The sequence below is a fragment of the Procambarus clarkii genome, chromosome 58 (genome assembly GCF_040958095.1).
Source record: "Procambarus clarkii isolate CNS0578487 chromosome 58, FALCON_Pclarkii_2.0, whole genome shotgun sequence".
Lineage (NCBI taxonomy): Eukaryota > Metazoa > Arthropoda > Malacostraca > Decapoda > Cambaridae > Procambarus > Procambarus clarkii.
In genome coordinates this window covers 35,218,213-35,242,344 of record NC_091207.1, presented here as the reverse complement: position 1 = coordinate 35,242,344, position 24,132 = coordinate 35,218,213, and the positions used below count along the sequence as shown (strand labels likewise).

Genomic DNA, 24,132 nt, shown 5'->3' with positions numbered 1-24,132 from the left:
CTAGTCACAAGACAATGTCCACTATACACTAGACACAAGACAATGACCACTATACACTAGACACAAGACAATGACCACTATACATTTCACACAAGACAATGACCACTATACACTAGTCACAGGACAATGTCCACTATACACTAGACACAAGCCAATGACCACTATACACTAGACACAGGACAATCTCCACTATTCACTAGACACAAGACAATGACCACTATACACTAGACACATGACAATGTCCACTATACACTAGACACAAGACAATGACCACTATACTCTGAACACAAGACTATGACCACTATACACTACACACACGACAATGTCCACTAAACACTAGACACAAGATAATGTCCACTATACACTAGTTACGAGACAATGACCACTATACACTAGTTACAAGACAATGACCACTATACACAAGACACAAGACAATGACCACTATACACTAGACACAAGGAAATGTCCACTATACACTAGACACAAAACAATGACCATTATACATTAGTTACAAGACAATGACCACTATATACTAGCCTTAAGACAATAACCACTATACACTAGACACAAGGCAATGTCCACTATACACTAGTCACAAGACAATGTCCACTATACACTAGACACAAGACAATGACCACTATACACTAGTCACAAGACAACGTCCACTATACACTAGACATAAGACAATGACCATAATATACTAAACTCAAGACAATGACAACTATACACTAGTCACAAGACAATGACCACTATACACCTGACACAAGACAATGACCACTGTACACTAGACACAAGACAATGACCACACTACACTAGACACAAGACAATGACCACTATACACTTGACACAAGACAATGACCACTATACACTAGACATAAGACAATGACCATAATATACTAGACACAAGACAATGACAACTATACACTAGTCACAAGACAATGACCACTATACACAAGGCACAAGACAATGTCCAATATTAACTAGACACAAGACAATGACCACTATATACTAGTTTCAAGACAATGACCACTATACACTAGACACAAGACAATGACCACTATACATTAGTCACAAGACAAAGTCAACTATTCACTTGACACAAAACAATGACCACTATACACTAGACACAGACAATGTCCACTATACACTATGCACTAGACACTAGACAATGTCCACTATACACTAGACACAAGACAATGTCCACTATACACTAGACACACGACTATGACCACTATACACTAGACACATGACAATGTCCACTATACACAAGACAATGACCATTATACACTAGTTACAAGACAATGACCACTATACATTATACACAAGAAAATGACCACTGTACACTAGACACAATACAATGACCACTATATACTAGACACAAGACAATGACCACTATACAATAGAGACACGACAATGATCACTATACTTGGCTCATGACAATGACCACTATACACTAGACACAAGACAATGACCACTATACACTGTACACAAGACAATGACCACTATACACTAGTCACAAGACAATGTCCACTATACACTAGACACAAGACAATGACCACTATACACTAGACACAAGACAATGACCACTATACATTTCACACAAGACAATGACCACTATACACTAGTCACAGAACAATGTCCACTATACACTAGACACAAGCCAATGACCACTATACACTAGACACAAGACGATGTCCACTATACACTAGACACAAGACAATGTCCACTATTCACTAGACACAAGACAATGACCACTATACACTAGACACATGACAATGTCCACTATACACTAGACACAAGACAATGACCACTATACACTAAACACAAGACTATGACCACTATACACTACACACACGACAATGTCCACTAAACACTAGACACAAGATAATGTCCACTATACACTAGTTACAAGACAATGATCACTATACACTAGACACAAGACAATGACCACTATACACTAGACACAAAACAATGACCACTATACATTAGTCACAAGACAATGACCACAATATACTAGACTTAAGACAATGACCACTATACACTAGACACAAGGCAATGTCCACTATACACTAGTCACAAGACAATGTCCACTATACACTAGACATAAGACAATGACCACTATACACTAGTCACAAGGCAATGTCCACTATACACTAGACATAAGACAATGACCATAATATACTAGACACAAGACAATGACAACTATACACTAGTCACAAGACAATGACCACAATACACCTGACACAAGACAATGACCACTGTACACTAGACACAAGACAATGACCACACTACACTAGACACAAGACAATGTCCACTATTCACTAGACACAAGACAATGACCACTATACACTAGACACATGACAATGTCCACTATACACTAGACACAAGACAATGACCACTATACACTAAACACAAGACTATGACCACTATACACTACACACACGACAATGTCCACTAAACACTAGACACAAGATAATGTCCACTATACACTAGTTACAAGACAATGACCACTATACACTAGACTTAAGACAATGAACACTAAACACTAGACACAAGACAATGACCACTATACACTAGTCACAAGACAATGTCCACTATACACTAGACACAAGACAATGACCACTATACACTAGACACAAGACAATGACCACTATACACTTGACACAAGACAATGAACACTATACACTAGACACAAGACAATGACCATAATATACTAGACACAAGACAATGACCACTATACACTTGACACAAGACAATGAACACTATACACTAGACATAAGACAATGACCATAATACACTAGACACAAGACAATGACAACTATACACTAGTCACAAGACAATGACAACTATACACAAAGCACAAGACAATGTCCAATATTAACTAGACACAAGACAATGACCACTATATACTAGTTTCAAGACAATGACCACTATACACTAGACACAAGACAATGACCACTATACATTAGTCACAAGACAAAGTCAACTATTCACTTGACACAAAACAATGACCACTATACACTAGACACAAGACAATGTCCACTATATACTAGACACAAGGCAATGTCCACTATACACTAGACACAAGACAATGACCACTATACATTAGTCACAAGACAAAGTCAACTATTCACTTGACACAAAACAATGACCACTATACACTAGACACAAGACAATGTCCACTATATACTAGACACAAGGCAATGTCCACTATACACTAGACACAAGACAATGTCCACTATACACTAGACACAAGACAATGACCACTATACACTAGACACATGACAATGTCCACTATACACAAGACAATGACCACTATACACTATACACAAGAAAATGACCACTGTACACTAGACACAATAAAATGACCACTATACACTAGACACAAGACAATGACCACTATACACTAGACACAAGACAATGATCATTATACACTAGACACAAGACAATGACCAAAATATACTAGGCACATGACAATGACCACTATTCACTAGACACAAGACAATGACCACTATACACTAGACACAAAACAATGACCACTATACACTAGTCAAAAGACAAATACCACTATACACTAGTCACAAGACAATGATCCCTATACACTAGTCACAACACAATGTCCACTATACACTAGACAGAAGACAATGTCCACTATGCACTAGACATAAGACAATGACCACTATACAATAGTTACAAGTCAATGACAACTATACACTAGACGGAAGACAATGTCCACTATTCACAAGACACAAGACAATGTTCACTATACACTATACATAAGACAATGACAACGATACACTAGTCACAAAATAATGACCACTATACACTAGACACAAGACAATGACCACTATACAGTAGTCACAAGACAATGACCACTATACACTAGACACAATACAATGACCACTATACACTAGACACAAAGCAATGTACACTATACACCAGGCAATGTACACTATACACAAGTCACAAGACAATGTCCACTATGCACAAGACAATGACCACCATACACTAGCTATAAGATAATGTTCACTGTACACTAGACACAAGACAATGACCACTATACACTAGACACAAGACAATGTCCACTATACAGTAGTCACAAGACAATGACCACTATACACTAGTCACAAGACAATGACCACTATACACTTGACACAAGACAATGACCACTATACACTAGACATAAGACAATGACCATAATACACTAGACACAAGACAATGACAACTATGCACTAGTCACAAGACAATGACAACTATACACAAGGCACAAGACAATGTCCAATATTAACTAGACACAAGACAATGACCCCTATATACTAGTTTCAAGACAATGACCACTATACACTAGACACAAGACAATGACCACTATACACTAGTCACAAGACAAAGTCAACTATTCACTTGACACAAAACAATGACCACTATACACTAGACACAAGACGATGTCCACTATACACTAAACACAAGACAATGACCACTATACACTTGACACAAGACGATGTCCACTATACACTAGACACAAGACAATGTCCACTATTCACTAGACACAAGACAATGACCACTATACACTAGACACATGACAATGTCCACTATACACTAGACACAAGACAATGACCACTATACACTAGTCACAAGACAATATCCACTATACACTAGACACAAGACAATGACCACTATACACTAGACACAAGACAATGACCATTACACACTAGACACAAGACAATGACCACTATACACTAGTCACAGGACAATGTCCACTATACACTAGACACAAGCCAATGACCACTATACACTAGACACAAGACGATGTCCACTATACACTAGACACAGGACAATGTCCACTATTCACTGGACACAAGACAATGACCACTATACACTAGACACATGACAATGTCCACTATACACTAGACACAAGACAATGACCACTATACTCTGAACACAAGACTATGACCACTATACACTACACACACGACAATGTCCACTAAACAATAGACACAAGATAATGTCCACTATACACTAGTTACAAAATAATGACCACTATACACTAGTTACAAGACAATGACCACTATACACTAGACACAAGGAAATGTCCACTATACACTAGACACAAAACAATGACCACTATACATTAGTTACAAGACAATGACCACTATATACTAGCCTTAAGACAATAACCACTATACACTAGACACAAGGCAATGTCCACTATACACTAGTCACAAGACAATGTCCACTATACATTAGTTACAAGACAATGGCCACTATACACTAGTCACAAGACAACGTCCACTATACACTAGACATAAGACAATGACCATAATATACTAGACACAAGACAATGACAACTATACACTAGTCACAAGATAATGACCACTATACACCTGACACAAGACAATGACCACTGTACACTAGACACAAGACAATGACCACACTACACTAGACACAAGACAATGACCACTATACACTTGACACAAGACAATGACCACTATACACTAGACATAAGACAATGACCATAATATACTAGACACAAGACAATGACAACTATACACTAGTCACAAGACAATGACCACTATACACAAGGCACAAGACAATGTCCAATATTAACTAGACACATGACAATGACCACTATATACTAGTTTCAAGACAATGACCACTATACACTAGACACAAGACAATGACCACTATACATTAGTCACAAGACAAAGTCAACTATTCACTTGACACAAAACAATGACCACTATACACTAGACACAGACAATGTCCACTATACACTATACACTAGACACAAGACAATGTCCACTATACACTAGACACAAGACAATGTCCACTATACACTAGACACACGACTATGACCACTATACACTAGACACATGACAATGTCCACTATACACAAGACAATGACCATTATACACTAGTTACAAGACAATGACCACTATACACTATACACAAGAAAATGACCACTGTACACTAGACACAATACAATGACCACTATATACTAGACACAAGACAATGACCACTATACACTAGACACACGACAATGATAACTATACTTGGCTCATGACAATGACCACTATACACTAGACACAAGACAATGACCACTATACACTATACACAAGACAATGACCACTATACACTAGTCACAAGACAATGTCCACTATACACTAGACACAAGACAATGACCACTATACACTAGACACAAGACAATGACCACTATACATTTCACACAAGACAATGACCACTATACACTAGTCACAGGACAATGTCCACTATACACTAGACACAAGCCAATGACCACTATACACTAGACACAAGACGATGTCCACTATACACTAGACACAAGACAATGTCCACTATTCACTAGACACAAGACAATGACCACTATACACTAGACACATGACAATGTCCACTATACACTAGACACAAGACAATGACCACTATACACTAAACACAAGACTATGACCACTATACACTACACACACGACAATGTCCACTAAACACTAGACACAAGATAATGTCCACTATACACTAGTTACAAGACAATGACCACTATACACTAGACACAAGACAATGACCACTATACACTAGACACAAGGAAATATCCACCATACACTAGACACAAAATAATGACCACTATACATTAGTCACAAGACAATGACCACAATATACTAGACTTAAGACAATGACCACTATACACTAGACACAAGGCAATGTCCACTATACACTAGTCACAAGACAATGTCCACTATACACTAGACACAAGACAATGACCACTATACACTAGTCACAAGACAATGTCCACTATACACTAGACATAAGACAATGACCACTATACACTAGTCACAAGGCAATGTCCACTATACACTAGACATAAGACAATGACCATAATATACTAGACACAAGACAATGACAACTATACACTAGTCACAAGACAATGACCACTATACACCTGACACAAGACAATGACCACTGTACACTAGACACAAGACAATGACCACACTACACTAGACACAAGACAATGTCCACTATTCACTAGACACAAGACAATGACCACTATACACTAAACACATGACAATGTCCACTATACACTAGACACAAGACAATGACCACTATACACTAAACACAAGACTATGACCACTATACACTACACACACGACAATGTCCACTAAACACTAGACACAAGATAATGTCCACTATACACTAGTTACAAGACAATGACCACTATACACTTGACACAAGGCAATGTCCACTATACACTAGTCACAAGACAATGTTCACTATACACTAGACACAAGACAATGACCACTATACACTAGACACAAGACAATGACCACTATACACTTGACACAAGACAATGAACACTATACACTAGACATAAGACAATGACCATAATATACTAGACAAAAGACAATGACAACTATACACTAGTCACAAGACAATGACCACTATACACTTGACACAAGACAATGACCACTGTACACTAGACACAAGACAATGACCACTATACACTAGACACAAGACAATGACCACTATACACTTGACACAAGACAATGAACACTATACACTAGACATGTTACGGCCCTCTCGGGACGCAACGGGGTTCTCACTCTGATGTTGTTAGAGGAAGATATATGTATCCGTTCCCAAGCCAGTAGTGGCTATCAAGGGATGAGATCCGTGACGCAAGTAACTTAAAAGGGAGTAGGGAAAGAAAGTTAAGAACTTAATATTATAATGTTCACCATCACCGATTAAATATATAGAATAAAAGAGTACACAAGGGGGAGGGGTATTAACACTTTACAAAGGGGATCATGCACAATCTAGTCTTCTGCTGAAGACTCTTGATCAAGAAGCTAGGTGCTGAGTCCGCAGTGCTTTCTTCGTGGCCTCAAGACGTGTCCTCTGAGAATGCCGAGCCTACCCTGGCCACAGGTCAGCCAAAACACAGGTCCACTGGGGGCACCGTCGTGGAGGCCGTCAACCACACGTCCAGCTGGTCTGCTGGCAGGTACTGAGCCACCAAGGCTGGTACGGCCACTCCACGAACGATATAAGGGGTACGCCCTAGACAGGAGTCTCGTGTGATATCACCAATCACCCTCCTGTCCTCAATACCCCAGTGGATTATCGTCTCCAACAGTCGGTCCCGGGTAAATCCTTTCACTGCCACTCCACTGGCAGGCTAACACACCACAGTGTTCTTCCGGGGGGACGACGTCACAACAGCTGCAGCAAACTTCACAGTATGGAGACTGGCTGCCTCGGGTAGACTGACTCCACCTTCAACACAGTGGTCCCAGGTCGGCTCTGTAAGCAGACACGTCATCAATAACAGGGACACTAAAACACCACACTTACAGGCTCAGACACAAACACCTGACGTATCCAGCCCATAGATGGCGCTGTCGTCGGAGCACCACCTCACCAGAGGTCAGGAGCGGCGGTGTTGAGCGCTGAACCAGACTGGAAACTGGTCCTCGAGGCCAGTACACGCTGTCCTCACTAGGTGTCGTCGTCCGTTTGGCGGGGGTTCCGGGAGCTGACCCACAGATTGCGTAGTTGTTACTGCTCCTTGCTCGGACGCTGGATCCGGGTTCGTAACACCTCCCCACCAAAAAGAATTTGGTTTGGGGTTCTATAAAAAGAAACACAAACCAAATTAGTACAGCGACACTGCTCCAAATGGACACACATGGTTTATAATCTGGGATGGCGAGGCTGTCTCGTCCACAGAATTGTCCTTCTGGGCAATTCTGGCACAACGGGAACTTTAAAATTGAAGGCAAGGTCCTGCCTGGTGTAAACTTCCACATCTTCACCGTCTCCACCGAGATGTTAATCCGGAGCATAACCTCACACCTCTCGAGTAAGGATCGGTGTAGACACGATCTGGGGTGACTCGACACTTCCTTATGTCGTGGCACCGATGATGGCTGACCACAGACGGCATTTCTGGTGCCGGTCCGATGGTCCTTCAGGGAGACAGGAACCTGGAATACAGGGGTCTGATAATTCAGAGTGATAGCGACCGCGAGTAAAACAGTACTTACAGCATACTCTACTAGGTCCACACCTAGTCCCAACGGGGCTGTTCGTACGTCGCAGGTGGCATTCGCTCTGTCACCGTCAGGTCGACCAACGTTCCGCATAACGCTGTGTTGAGGCTCAGCAATCGCGCGGGGGGTGTCAACCTGTCGGAAACAGTCACTCATATTATCACCTGTCGTACCTCCTGTATCAATTATCACCTTCCAGGTCCCTCCTTCAACTGCAACACTTGCAGTACCAATTTCCAATCCCTGGGACCTCTTCACGATGTTCATGGGAGCCATCATTCGTCGGGTCGTCCACTGATCCTTACTGAGAACACTGAGAACACATAGGAGAATAAAACAAAATATCGCCAAGAAACATGGGGCCAATTGAGGGATAAGTTTCCTGAGCTTGTCATGTCCATAGCCGGCACCATCCACTAGCCTGGCTTGGACAGAAGAGGGCACTAGACCTTTTGAACACACCTCACATACCTCTGACGTCTGGGGAATCTCTGGCTGGTCCACTACACGCTGTAACTTGCCATACCGCAAGCACACCTCAGCCTTCGCTCCAGACTCGTTGGTATCCGTGGGTGTCTGCACACAAGGCCTCTCTTCTAGCTCAGGTACTTCTGCCATCGTTACCTCATGTTCCTTGTCGAGAGAAGAATCAGGAGACACTGCTAGATAACTGTAGATCTGCGGGGGAGAGGACAAATTAGACATGTTCAAATCCGGGTCTGTCTTTACCTGGACATTACCATTGCCTGTTGTCACCTCCGACCTTGCTGTTCTGGTAGACTCGTCCACAACCTTGGGAAGATTGATGCTCCAATCTGTCACCAAGTCGTTGGCTAGTACCACGTCAATCCCAGCCACAGGGAGGGTATCGACTACTGCCAACGCACATGTGCCGCTGAAATAAGGCGAGTCGAGATGTACTGACACTAAGGGGGCGATATACTGTGTCCTAGGAAACCCAACCAGGACAACCTGTTGTCTCCCGTCAATACTTACTCCCTCGGGTAACGAGCTCTTCACGATCAGGGACTGGGCTGCTCCACTATCTCTGAGCACTACAACCGATCTACCAGTATGATCACTCGATACATACCCACCTGAAGTGTGAGGGGAAAACAATCTGGGTTCGTCCTGCGTAGTCGTCGACTGGCTTCCTGCTGGTGGTGTAACACAGCTCATCATCATCACCTCCCTTCGTGCGCTGCCACCTCTTCTGCCTCGGCACCTAGCAGCTATATGCCCTTTCTGCCCACAAGTCCAGCACACCATATTCCTCCTCGGGCTCCGGTGTTTCGGACTGCTAGGACTTGTTCTTCGGGGGCTACTTGGGGGCGTCTTCTTAGCACTTTGTGGAACGGGTCTTTCCTCTTCATCGTCCTGAAGTCTGTCCAACCGGCGCTGGTAATTCCTCGGGACGTACTTAGCAGACGGCCTATGAGTCAGGATGTACTCTTCAGCCATGGTGGCTGCTGCACTCAAGGTCTCTACCTGCTGTTCCTCTAAGTACGTCTTGAGGTCTCCAGACAAACAATCCTTGAAGTCTTCGAGTAGAATCAGCTGCTCGAGGTCTTCCCTGGTCTCCACCTTCCGAGAGGCGCACCATTCCTGGAAAAGTCGCTCCTTGATCATGGCGAACTCAGTGAAAGTGTGCTCCGAGGTCTTCTTCAGGTTTCTGAACTTTTGCCTATATGCCTCAGGTACCAATTGGTACGCCATGAGCACCACTTTCTTCACCTTGTCATAATCGCTGGAGTCGTCAAGGGATAACGTAGAGTAGGCGATTTGGGCCTTCCCAGTCAAGACTGACTGTATCATGATGGCCCAATTCTCCCTTGGCCACTCCAAAGAGGCAGCGACTTTCTCGAAGGCTGTAAAGAATTTTGACACTTCCTTCTCATGGAATTTGGGGACCATTTTGATGTTGCGTACCGGATCGAAGCTACTGGTGTCCGTTGTTTGCCTCCGACCACCGCCTAATCGCAAAACTTCTAGTTCATGTTGTCTCTCTCTTTCCTCTTTGTCTCGTTGTTCTTGTCTGTCTCGTTCCTCTCTTTCTCGCTCTCGTTCTTCTCTCTCTCGTTCTCGTTCTTCTCTCTCTCGTCTCTCTTCTCTTTCTCGTTCTTCTCTCTCTCGTTCTCGTTCTTCTCTCTCTCGTCTCTCTTCTCTTTCTCGTTCTTCTCTCTCTCGTTCTCGTTCTTCTCTCTCTCGTCTCTCTTCTCTTTCTCGTTCTTCTCTCTCTCGTTCTCGTTCTTCTCTCTCTCTTTCTCGTCTCTCTTCTCTTTCTCGTTCTTCTCTTTCTCGTTTCTCTTCTCTTTCTCTCTCTGCTTTCCTTTCTTCTAATTCTAAACGTCTCATCTCTAATTCTTTATCTTGTCTCTCTCGTTCCATTTCTAATTTCTTCCATTCTATTTCACGGTTGATCTCTAGGGCACGCATCTTGACTGTTAGGAAGCTGATATTAAGCTCGCCTGAATCACTGTCAACGTCGCTGCCCTTATCTTCCTTTTCCGTGGAAGCTATGTCTGCACTTTCCTTTGTACTAGGAGTCTCGCCTTCCTGTTTCTCTTCTGCCTTCAGGTGCCGGTGAACCTTGGACAAGATCTCCACACGGGAATCACTGGCACGGATCTTGATCTCCAGGTAGGCGCTCACTAGTACAAGCTCTGGTTTGCTCAAATATTTTAATCTGGCAAGACAATCCTCTCTGTTCAGAAAAGCCGGAACCTCGTCCAGATCATCGATGGTAGCTTTGTCTGCCATTGTCACAGATGGAACACTTAGCACTTAACACACTGCTTACACGTTAGCACTTAACACACCGAGCACTGTTCTACGCCAATATTGCACTTTATCGCACCAAACACTGCACTTGCCAATATTGCACGTAATCACTTCGGGCACCGCACTACCCAATATTGCACTGAATCCGAGCGAACACTTCGCTCTACAATATTGCACTGAATCACTGAGCACCGCACTAGTCAATATTGCACTTAATCGCTTAATCACAGCGAGCACCGCACTGCACAATATCGCACTTAGTCACTGAGCACCGCACAGGACGTATAACGTCACAATCGTCACACACAGGGGGAATTATTTACAGGGATTACGCCACTTCACCACCCCTGTCAAACATACTTAACAAGGGGACGGATCCCGCTGGGGATGCCAATTATGTTACGGCCCTCTCGGGACGCAACGGGGTTCTCACTCTGATGTTGTTAGAGGAAGATATATGTATCCATTCCCAAGCCAGTAGTGGCTATCAAGGGATGAGATCCGTGACGCAAGTAACTTAAAAGGGAGTAGGGAAAGAAAGTTAAGAACTTAATATTATAATGTTCACCATCACCGATTAAATATATAGAATAAAAGAGTACACAAGGGGGAGGGGTATTAACACTTTACAAAGGGGATCATGCACAATCTAGTCTTCTGCTGAAGACTCTTGATCAAGAAGCTAGGTGCTGAGTCCGCAGTGCTTTCTTCGTGGCCTCAAGACGTGTCCTCTGAGAATGCCGAGCCTACCCTGGCCACAGCCCAGCAAACATTTTCATGTTTTTAAAACATCCTAAAAACTACATTTCATTGTTTTCAGCACGTTTATAATTACGTTTAGAAAAGGTTTTTTGAGAACTTTTATATACAACCTTAGAACGTATATAATTAACATTTCTAAAAACTTTTTTATGATCTTTTAATTACCTACATTAAAGCGTTTAGGGTAAATTAGGGTATAATAATTTTGTAATTCATATCTGAAATAGAAAGGGAGAGAAAGAAAGAAGACATATCTGAGATAGAAATGGACATCCTATATATGTATGTGTAAATTACAAATAAATAGGGTACAAAAAGAGAATTAAAATATTATATTTATTTAATTAAGAATGAGTAATACAACAAAATATATGTAATAGCTCGAAATATATAGACTATATCTATAACAGAATATAAAAGTAAAAATTTAAAAATCTATATATGCAATATGTGAACACAATAGATTTTGTGATCAAGCAGCCTGTGATTCATGTCATGCTGAGATCAGTCTGACGTTATAAGCAGTTATTGTTACTTAAAACTAAAACAAGTAAAATTTTCCGAGTATACATATAACACTATAGTTTTTCTATGACTAATAATAAAAATCTATTAATCAAAAGTTTAGGACTAATTAACTAAAAATAAAAATCTACAAGTGAATGTAAACACAGTCAAGTATAATATTCATGTAGAAAGAGAAAGAAAAAGAGAGAAGGAAAGAAAGAGAAAGAAAGAAAGGGAGAAAGAAAAGAAAAAACAGTCATGTATAATATTCATATTAGCACCATGCAATATAACTTAGATTAAGTAAAAAATCTCAGACATTTTTAAATCAAATGAAATATGAGAGCCAGAGAGAGAGACCCAGAGCCAGAGAGAGAGAGCGAGAGCCAGAGAGAGAGCGCCACAGAGCCAGAGAGAGAGAGCGTGAGCCAGAGAGAGAGAGAGTCAGAGAGAGAGAGAGAGCCAGAGAGTGAGAGAGAGAGAGCCAGAGAGAGAGAGAGCCAGAGAGAGAGAGAGAGCCAGAGAGAGAGAGAGAGCCAGAGAGAGAGAGAGAGAGAGCGAGAGCCAGAGAGAAAGAGAGCCAGAGAGAGCGAAAGAGCCAGAGAGAGAGAGACAGAGCCAGAGAGAGAGAGAGAGCCAGAGAGAGAGAGAGAGAGAGAGAGAGAGCCAGAGAGAGAGAGAGCCAGAGAGAGAGAGAGAGAGAGAGGGAGAGAGAGAGAGAGAGAGAGAGAGAGAGAGAGAGAGAGAGAGAGAGAGAGCCAGAGAGAGAGAGAGAGCCAGAGAGAGAGAGAGAGAGAGAGAGAGAGAGAGAGCCAGAGAGAGAGAGAGAGAGAGCCAGAGAGAGAGAGAGAGAGTCAGAGAGAGAGAGAGAGCCAGAGAGAGAGAGAGAGAGCAAGAGAGCCAGAGAGAGCGAGAGAGAGCGAGAGAGAGAGAGAGAGCCAGAGAGAGAGAGAGAGCAAGAGAGCCAGAGAGAGAGAGAGAAAGAGAGAGACAGACAGAGACAGAAAGACACACACACAACAAAAGAGGAGACAGAACAAAATTAAGGCAAGGAGAGAGAAGACAGAACAGAAACAACAGAGAGAGGAGAGAAATGAGAAATCATTGAAGAGAAGGGGAAGAGAAACACAAGATAAGAAAAAGATACAAGAAAAATATACAAGATAAAAATGACATAAATGAATACCACAAATATAAAAAGTAAAGGAAGAGAGAAGCTAGAAGAGACAGGAAACGAGAGGTGTTAGAAGAGAGGAGGAAAGGAGAGATTAAAAGACAAGAAAAACAGGAGAGAAACGTAAAAGAAATAAAAAAAAGGGACATTTGTGAGGAGAGAAAATAAAGAGACCAGAGAAGACCATATATCAAGAGTGTGAGGATAAAGACTTATATATTTTCTTAGTAGACATCCTCTGGCTCTTGTTGCCCTTCTTGTATACGAATTGTACTTGCAAGTTTTCCCTGAAAAGATATTAACAAAATTAATATTTAATTATTTATTTATATAAATTACATACACACAAACTTATATATATATATATATATATATATATATATATATATATATATATATATATATATGTATATATATATATATATATATATATATATATATATATATATATATATATATATATATCTCTGGTCTATATATATATAATATATATAGACCAGAGACCAATTATATATATATATATATATATAATTTCGTAAACCTCACCCTGTAAACATTCATGTTTCTACATGTTAAACAAGCTACGAGGATGAGGGAAGGGGATGTTCCTCCATGCTGGATATTATATTTACCAGGAAAGAGAAAGATATATTTATCATTCAGTACCTCCCTCCTTTGGTACCTCCCTCCTTTTACCCAAGTGACATGGTCACTTGGGTAAAAGTGACCATGTCTTTTTGGGAATAAAGTATGCAATGCATTATAATCTGGAAGAAAATGAGCTTGAAGCAGTTGAAAAACCTGACTTGTGGAGAGGTCATTATGGGGAACTCATATATTTCCTTAAGGAATTTGACAAACACTTGCTGTTAGGACATGAAGTAAATGAGATGTATGTCAAGTTTTGTGAAATATATGATAATGGCACAACAAAATTTATACTAAAGCAGAGATGCAGAACTAGGAAAAGGGGAAAAATTGCCCAAACATACAAGCAATACAAAGATGCGAGAAACAACAATAGCAGTAAGGAGAGGGGCAGAAAGACTGACTTTCGGTCATATTCAACAACACAAATATACATACACACACACACATTATTGGAAAAAATTGGAATTGGAATATTGGAAAAAATAATTAAAACTAAATGGGTAGAACACCTGGAGAGAAATGATATAATTTCAGACAGACAGTATGGTTTTCGATTTGGAAGATCCTGTGTATCGAATTTACTCAGTTTCTATGATCGAGCAACAGATATATTACAGGAAAGAGATGGTTGGGTTGACTGCATCTATTTGGACCTAAAAAAGGCATTCGACAGTTCCACATAGAGAGGTTGTTCTGGAAACTGGAAAATATTGGAGGGGTGACAGGTAAGCTTCTAATATGGATGAAAAATTTTCTGACATAGAAAAATGAGGGCAGTAATCAGAGGCAATGTATCGGACTGGAGAAATGTCACAAGTGGAGTACCACAGGGTTCAGTTCTTGCACCAGTGATATTTATTGTCTACATAAATGATCTACCAGTTGGTATACAGAATTACATGAACATGTTTGCTGATGATGCTAAGATAATAGGAAGGATAAGAAATTTAGATGATTGTCATGCCCTTCAAGAAAACCTGGATAAAATAAGTATATGGAGCACCACTTGGCAAATGGAATTTAATGTTAATAAATGCCATGTTATGGAATGTGGAACAGGAGAACATAGACCCCACACAACCTATACATTATGTGAGAAATCTTTAAAGAATTCTGATAAAGAAAGAGATCTAGGGGTGGTTCTAGATAGAAAACTATCACCTGAGGACCACATAAAGAATATTGTGCGAGGAGCCTATGCTATCCTTTCTAACTTTAGAATTGCGTTTAAATACATGGATGGTGATATACTAAAGAAATTGTTCATGACTTTTGTTACGCCAAAGCTAGAATATGCAGCTGTTGTGTGGTGCCCAACAACAGAAGTTGGCCCATATCTTAAGAAGCACATCAACAAACTGGAAAAGGTGCAAAGACATGCTACTAAGTGGCTCCCAGAACTGAAGGGCAAGAGCTACGAGGAGACGTTAGAGGCATTAAATATGCCAAAACTAAAAGACAGAAGAGGTGATATGATCACTACATACAAAATAGTAACAGGAATTGATAAAATCGACAGGGAAGATTTCCTGAGACCTGGAACTTCAAGAACAGGAGGTCATAGATTGAAACTAGCTTAACACAGATGCTAAAGAAATATAAGAAAATTCACTTTCGCAAATAGAGTGGTAGACGGTTGGAACAAGTTAGGTGAGAAGGTGGTGGAGGCCAAGACTGTCAGTAGTTTCAAAGCGTTATATGACAAAGAGTGCTGGGAAGACGGTCTCATCCTTTAACTACACTTAGGTAATTACACACACACACACACATACATATTATATATATATATATATATATATATATATATATATATATATATATATATATATATATATATATATATATATATATATATATATGTCGTACCTAGTCGCCAGAACGCACTTTTCAGCCTACTATGCAAGGCCCGATTTGCCTAATAAGCCAAGTTTTCATGAATTAATAGATTTTCTCTATTTTTTTTCTTATGAAATGATAAAGCTATCCATTTCATTATGTATGAGGTCAATTCTTTTTTTATTGGAGTTAAAATTAATAGAGATATATGACCGAACCTAACCTATCTTTATAGGTTAGGTTAGGTAGCTGAAAATGTTAGGTTAGGTAGTCGAAAAAACATTAATTCAAGAAAACTTGGCTTATTAGGCAAATCGGGCCTTGCATAGTAGGCTGAGATGTGCGTTCTGGCTACTAGGTACGACACATTATATATATATTTATATATATATATATTTATTTATATATATATATATATATATATATATATATATATATATATATATATATATATATATATATATATATATATATATATATATATATATCTATCGGACAATTAGTAAAAAAAAAAAAAAAAAATTTAAATTATTTTACCTTGTACCTAGATCCACCAGGCCTGTTTGGTGCCTGTTTCAGTACTTCAGAAATCTGGAAGGTCACATCCTCCTCCTCAACTTGTGGATGTGCGTTGATAGATGATTCTGTAAAATTAAGTTATTTATATAATAATAAATTCAGTATAACAATAATATTCTGTAAAATTAAAAGTAATTTATACATCAATCAGATAAAACTCTCCAGAGATGGTGATACACAACATATAAAGGACAAGTTTCAGAACAAAATATGCATTTAGGAATAAGGTTTTGTACATGTAGGTAGCACATGAGAAAATAAGTGGAAGGTGATCAAGTTTATATTAACATGTTAATGACTTTGTTAAGGCTTTGCAAGAATGAAAAAATATTAATAATATAATATCACCTACCAATTAATTGTACATCATTTATAAGTCAATTATTTGCATTATTATTATTCAATACTAATGATATAAAAATGCATTTTGTAATCTACTATTTATGCAAGTATTAAGCACAGGATCATGAAATAAACTGCAAAATACTGTAATGGATAAACCAATTAAGTTTACATTTTCCTATAGCTAAGTCAGTCAGTTCTATTAGCAGCAGAGAACAATTATGCCCAACCTCTATTAAATGAAACAATCTTAAGAGCAAGTGATAGAAATATAATCATTTATGCTTGGGATTATGGAATGGTTCCAAATATGAAAAATATTAAGTTTTTTGGTTAAAAATTTTTAACTTAAAATTTACATTTTTAAGTGAATTTTAAACTTTAAAAAATTATTAAATTTTTTGGTTACTTACTTAAAATAACATTATATAGTTCTTGTTTTTGTAGAAATGCCAATTTCTTCTTTTGCCCTTCCAGACTGTATAGTGACCACAGGCCGTTTGTTCATATCTTCATTATTCTTCGAACTGTGGTTGCACAATCAGACCCACGTACACTGGTTAAAAGCATCACCTAAAAGCAACAACAAAAATGTAGTACACTGACGAATTTTGAATATATATATATATATATATATATATATATATATATATATATATATATATATATATATATATATATATATTAGTTGATTTTATACCCGCATTAGGTCAGGTGATAATACAATGAAGGTGAAAACATGGGGGGATACATAAGGGATAAACATAGGGGCTGCAGAAGGCTTATTGGCCCATACGAGGCATCTCCTATCTAAACACAAAGATTAATCCAGTGTAATTGGCCTGTAATGCTACAACTTGGCTGATAATAAAGCCATTCACAACTGCAGGCCTAATAAAAAAAGGAGGTGGCATAGCAATATCTTACAAAGATACCTTCATCTGCAATAGTCTCATTAGTAATAGAGACGACTATTGTGAATATACCTTTGCCAAGTTCTCCAGTAAATCCCTTAAATCCTCCTTGACTATAAGTGCCATCTATAGATTTCCCAATACCGACATAGCTTCATTCTCAGATAACGTAAGGAATCTTATCATAAATAACAATCTCAACAAAAATCAAACCAACTTAGTGGTTTGTAATGGTGAACAAAACATGCAGATACTTATATATAACCTGTGAATAGAGTGTAATAACAGCAAAACTATTTGTTTATTGTTTTATGACCATAATAATTGAATCACTAATATGATTCTCTAATATATAATCCTAATAATAATCACTAATATATAATCCATTGAGAATGCTGCATCTCTTTCAGTCTCTTTGCAATTTGAACAAGAGGGTTTTTAATTGATCGAACCATATTCTTAAAGTAAAGTAAATGAGATGTATTCCATATTTTGCAAAATATACGATGAAGGCACACAAACATTCATACCAAAACTGAAGGGCAGGATTTATGAGGAGACATTAGAGGCATTAAATATTCCAAACTAGAAGACAGAAGGAAAAGAGGAGATATGATCACTACGTACAAAACAGTAACAGGAATTGATAAACTTGATAGGGAAGATTTCCCGAGACCTGGAATTTCAAGAACAAGAGGTTATAGATTTAAACGAACTAAACAAAGATGCCGAAGAAATGTAAGACAATTCACTTTTGCAAACAGAATGGTAAACGGTTGGAACATGTTAGGTGAGAAGGTGGTGGAGGCCAAATCCGTCAAAAGTTTCAAAGCATTATATGACAAAGAGTGCTGGGAAAATGGGACACCACGAGTGTAGCTCTCCATCCATCTGATTGATAACCCAAATGAATTTTTCATGGATATGATACCAACATCAAATCATAAATCAGATGTGATCCTATCCCCACTGGATTTTGAAGAAGCCATAGACAGTATGCCTATGCACTCTGCACCAGGCCCTGACTCTTGGAACTCTATATTCATCAAGAACTGTAAAAAACGTTATCGCAGGCCCTTCACATTCTTTGGAGACAAAGCCAAGATACTGGCATTGTCCCTGACATACTAAAAACAGCAGAGATAGCACCGCCCCATAAAGGAGGAAATAAGGCAGAAGCAAAAAACTACAGACCGATAGCACTAACATCGCACATCATAAAAATCTTTGAGAGAATGCTAAGAAGTAAGATCACAAAATACATGGAATCACAGCATCTCCATAACCCCAGACAACATGGTTTCAGAACAGGGCGCTCTTGCCTATCACAGTTGCTGGACCACTCTGACATGGCAATAGATGCCATGGAAGACAAACAAAACGCTTTGACAAAAAAAAGCCTTTGACAAATGTGACCATTGTGTTATTGCACATAAAATGCGTTCAAAAGGAATTACCGGAAAAATAGGCAGATGGATATACAACTTCCTGACTAATAGAACCCAATGTGTAGTAGTCAACAAAATAAAATCTGGACCATCAACCGTAAAGAGCTCAGTCCCCAAGCGTACTGTGCTTGCTCCAATACTTTTTCTCATCCTCATATCGGACATAGACAAGGACACAACCTATAGTACTTGATCATCCTTTGCAGATGACACTAGAATCTTCACGAGAGTAGGCAACATAGAGGACACGGCAAACCTCCAATCAGATGTAAATCAGGTCTTTCTATGGGCTACAGAAAATAACATGGTGATTAACGAACATAAGTTTCAGCTCATGCGCTACGGAAAAAATAAAAAATATAAAAACGGAAACCACTTACAAAACTCAGTCAAATCATAACATTGAACGGAAAAGCAACGTAAAGGATTTGGGTGTACTGATGTCAGAAGGCCTTACATTTAAAGAACACAATAAAGTAGCCGTCACAACTGCAAGAAAAATGACAGGATAGATAACAAGAACTTTTCACACTAGAGATGCTATACCGATGATGATAGTTTTCAAGACGCTAGTGCTCTCTAGAGTGGAATACTGCTGCATAATGAAAGCCCCTTTCAAAGCTGGAGAAATTACTGACCTATACTTATGCATTTATCTTCGGTTTAACACAACAGGCACCAGACACACGCTAGGCATCATACACACTAGGATAAAACAAACATTAGGCCAGAAGTCAGAAAAGAATTCAAAGAATTTTACTGGAAAGGCTTGCTGTTAGGAAAGGAAGTAATTGAGATGAATTAATGCACAGTATGTCAATTTTGTGAAATATATGATAAAGGAACAAAAACATTTATACCAAAACAAAGATGCAGAACTAGGAAACAGGATTTGTTCAACTGAAATTTCAAGACGGACAGAGACCAAAAGACACAAAAATGGAATCAATATACGAAGAGGCCAAACCCCCAAACATACCAGTAATACAAAGAGAAACAACTACACGGCAGTGAGGAGAGAGGCAGAAAGAAATTTTGAAAAAAAGGAACAAACAAATGTAAAGTAGAACAAATCATATTCTATAAATACAGCAACAACCAATTGCAGGTAAAGGATAATATTCAGAGGTTTTAAATGCATGGATGGCGAAATACTCAAGAAATTGTTCACGACTTTTGTTAGACCAAAGTTGGAATATGCAGCGGTTGTATGGTGCCCATATCTTAAGAAGCATATAAACAAACTGGAAAAGGTGCAAAGACATGCTACTAAGTGGCTCCCAGAACTGAAGGACAAGAACTATGAGGAGAGGTTAGAGGCATTAAATATACCAAATATACTACACAAATATATATACTACACATGCACAATAAACTACCCTACACAGGCTGAGTATGGTGTGTACAATAAATTATTAGCTAAAAGATAAGACTGAGTTTGTATAAATGGGGGTTAAGTCAGAGTGGGAAAATGTAAGTGGAGTGCCTAAAAACCCTGTCCTGGGACCTCTGTAATTCATAATATATACAAATAATTTAGACTCAGGTTTGATCAGCAATATTTGAAAATTTCCAGACGATACAAAAGGGATTTTTTTCTGGATTCAGGATTATTTTTTTATGGCTGAAAACAGGTTTTCAGCAATAAAAGAAATACAGTATTGCTGGAACAACCGTCGACATCTTCAAGAGAAAACCTGAACATCTTCAAGAAGTGAAGATGACCTTGAGAAGAAGTATAGGTTGGGAGAAGTATAGGTTAGGAATTGTCTCCAAAGAATTCTCAAAGAATTACTCGTTATTGCTATCCAAGATAATTAGACGAGCCAAAGCTAAATACTACGAAGATAAATTTACCCAAATAAAGAGTACCTTACCTAAAAATATGTATGTACCTTACGTAAATAAACATTTGATTTTGAAGTGCCGGACAAACAAGGCTGTGGTGGATATGTGGGCCTGAGGGGCCTGTCCAAGCAACAGCCTGTTGGACCAAGCTCTCACATGTCAAGCCTGGCCTTGGAAGGGCTTGGTGAGTAGAACAACTACCAGAACCCTATAATGCATGTATCAAGGTGTCCAGGCAGTGAGCACCACATAATGCAGTGCAGTCCTGTAAGAATAAGCACAGTAAGTATGGGCATGGAGGGGGTGCAGCAGTGGCTTGTGAAGGGCTGGAGAGTAAATGGACATGCTCAGGGGTAAAAAGCATTAGGGTAACAGAACATAGCCCATAAAAATAGTAATGACAATGAATGAATAATTATATGAATGCAATAATACTTCATATCTCAATAGGAATACTAAGCAGGATGCAAGACAAGGTACTGGTGGTGATAGTGGTTGGTACAAGTCCTCACATCCCCACAGACACCAGTAACAGCCCTCACCTCCCAACACAGTACCCTTGTAGCGAGTTAATCTTATACTCGCTTCATTATCTTATAGCATAACTAATTAACACTAATTACAGAAGCTACACAGGTGATACTTTGGTGTGAGTTGAGCGCACTGAGCGTCGGTATCGCTACACCCTTGTTCCTTAACAACCCTTTGGACCTTTATTACAGAAAAATAGAATCAATTAATTTAATAAAATATAAAATATAAGTGCTTACTTACGATAATACTATCGGTGGAACACAAAATCTTCTTCTTCTTGATAGTAGGTGCAGTTTGCATGAAGGGTTAGTCCTCGCCATGACTGAACTGACGACAAAATGGCCGATGTGTTGATATGGCGTCAGATGACGCTGTGACGTCACAGGTGAGGGACGCTTTGCGCATTACTCCCTCGTACTTAAAAAGTACTACAGGTACTTTTTGGTTTTATTTTTGAATATGGCAGAAGTTGGACAGCTTTTCAAATCATTATAAGGGAGTGAGTTCCATAGACTAGGTCCCTTTATTTACATAGAGTGTTTACATAGATTAAGTTTGACTCTGGGGATATCAAAGAGATATTTATGTCTGGTGGGGGACGTGGCCATGTGTTCTATTACATCTGTCCAGGAAGAGTTTCAGAACAGGGTTTGCAGTTAGAAAAAGGGCTTTATAAACGTAATTTACACAGGAGAATGTATGGAGTGAATTTGTTTAGCATGTTTAAGGATTTGAACAAGGGAGCTGTGTGTTGTCTGAAGGTAGAGTTAGTTATTGTCCTGATAGCAGATTTTTACTGGATGATGATGGGCTTGAGGTAGTTTGCAGAGGTTGAACCCCAAGCACAAACGCCATAAGAATGATAGGGATAGATAAGTGCATAATAGAGTGAGAGGAGAGCAGAGTAGGGTACATAATATCTGATCTTAAACAGTATACCAACTGTTTTAGAAACCTTTTTAGTTATGTGTTGTATATGGGTGCGGAAGTTGAGTCTCTTGTCTAAGTATAGGCTAAGAAACTTTCCATCATTTTTATTGCTAATGTTTACATTATCTATCTGAAGCTGAATTGCATTTGTTGATTTGTTTCCAAATAAGATATAGTAGGTCTTTTCTATGTTTTGTGTGAGGTTTGTTGGTTGACATCCACAAGTAGACTTTTTTTAATTAATTGTTTACAACATTATTTAACAGGAGTGGGTTGGGGTCAGAGTAGATGAGTAGTATCATCAGCCAACAATATAGGTTTAAGTATGTTAGAGACATTAGGGAGATCATTGATGTATATAAGAAACAGGAGGGTCCTAGGATGCTGCTCTGTGGCACCTTTACGGTAATTAAGTGGTAGAGTGGGAGAGGTTATATCATTGATGGCTTCATATTGGTGTCTGTTACTAAGATAGGATCGGATATAGTTTAGGGCAAGGCCACGGATTCCATAATGGTGGAATTTAAGTAAGAGGTAGTTATGGTTAACAGTATCAAAGGCCTTTCTCAGGCCGATGAAGAGTTCAATTGGAAACTCACTTTTGTCAAGGGCTGAGAAGATTAAGTCAAGCAGACTAACAATAGCATCATTGGTACTCTTTTGGGAGCGGAAGCCAAACTGACAGGGACTTAGTATATTGAATTTTACAAGATTGGAGTAGAGCTGTTTGTAAAAAAAAAAAAAATTTTGATAATATAGGTAGATTCGAT

General features: G+C 39.1%; 1 long non-coding RNA gene across 1 annotated transcript; it reads right to left on the bottom strand.

The window, feature by feature from the left end:
- Nucleotides 1–17,297: 17,297 nt before the first annotated feature.
- Nucleotides 17,298–22,764, bottom strand: LOC138353498 (uncharacterized). The gene is made up of 3 exons (XR_011223181.1): nt 22,673–22,764; nt 18,102–18,261; nt 17,298–17,411 (listed from the first exon to the last, which is right to left on the bottom strand). It is a non-coding gene; the product is annotated as an uncharacterized lncRNA (long non-coding RNA).
- Between the last annotated feature and the right edge of the window lie 1,368 nt (nt 22,765–24,132).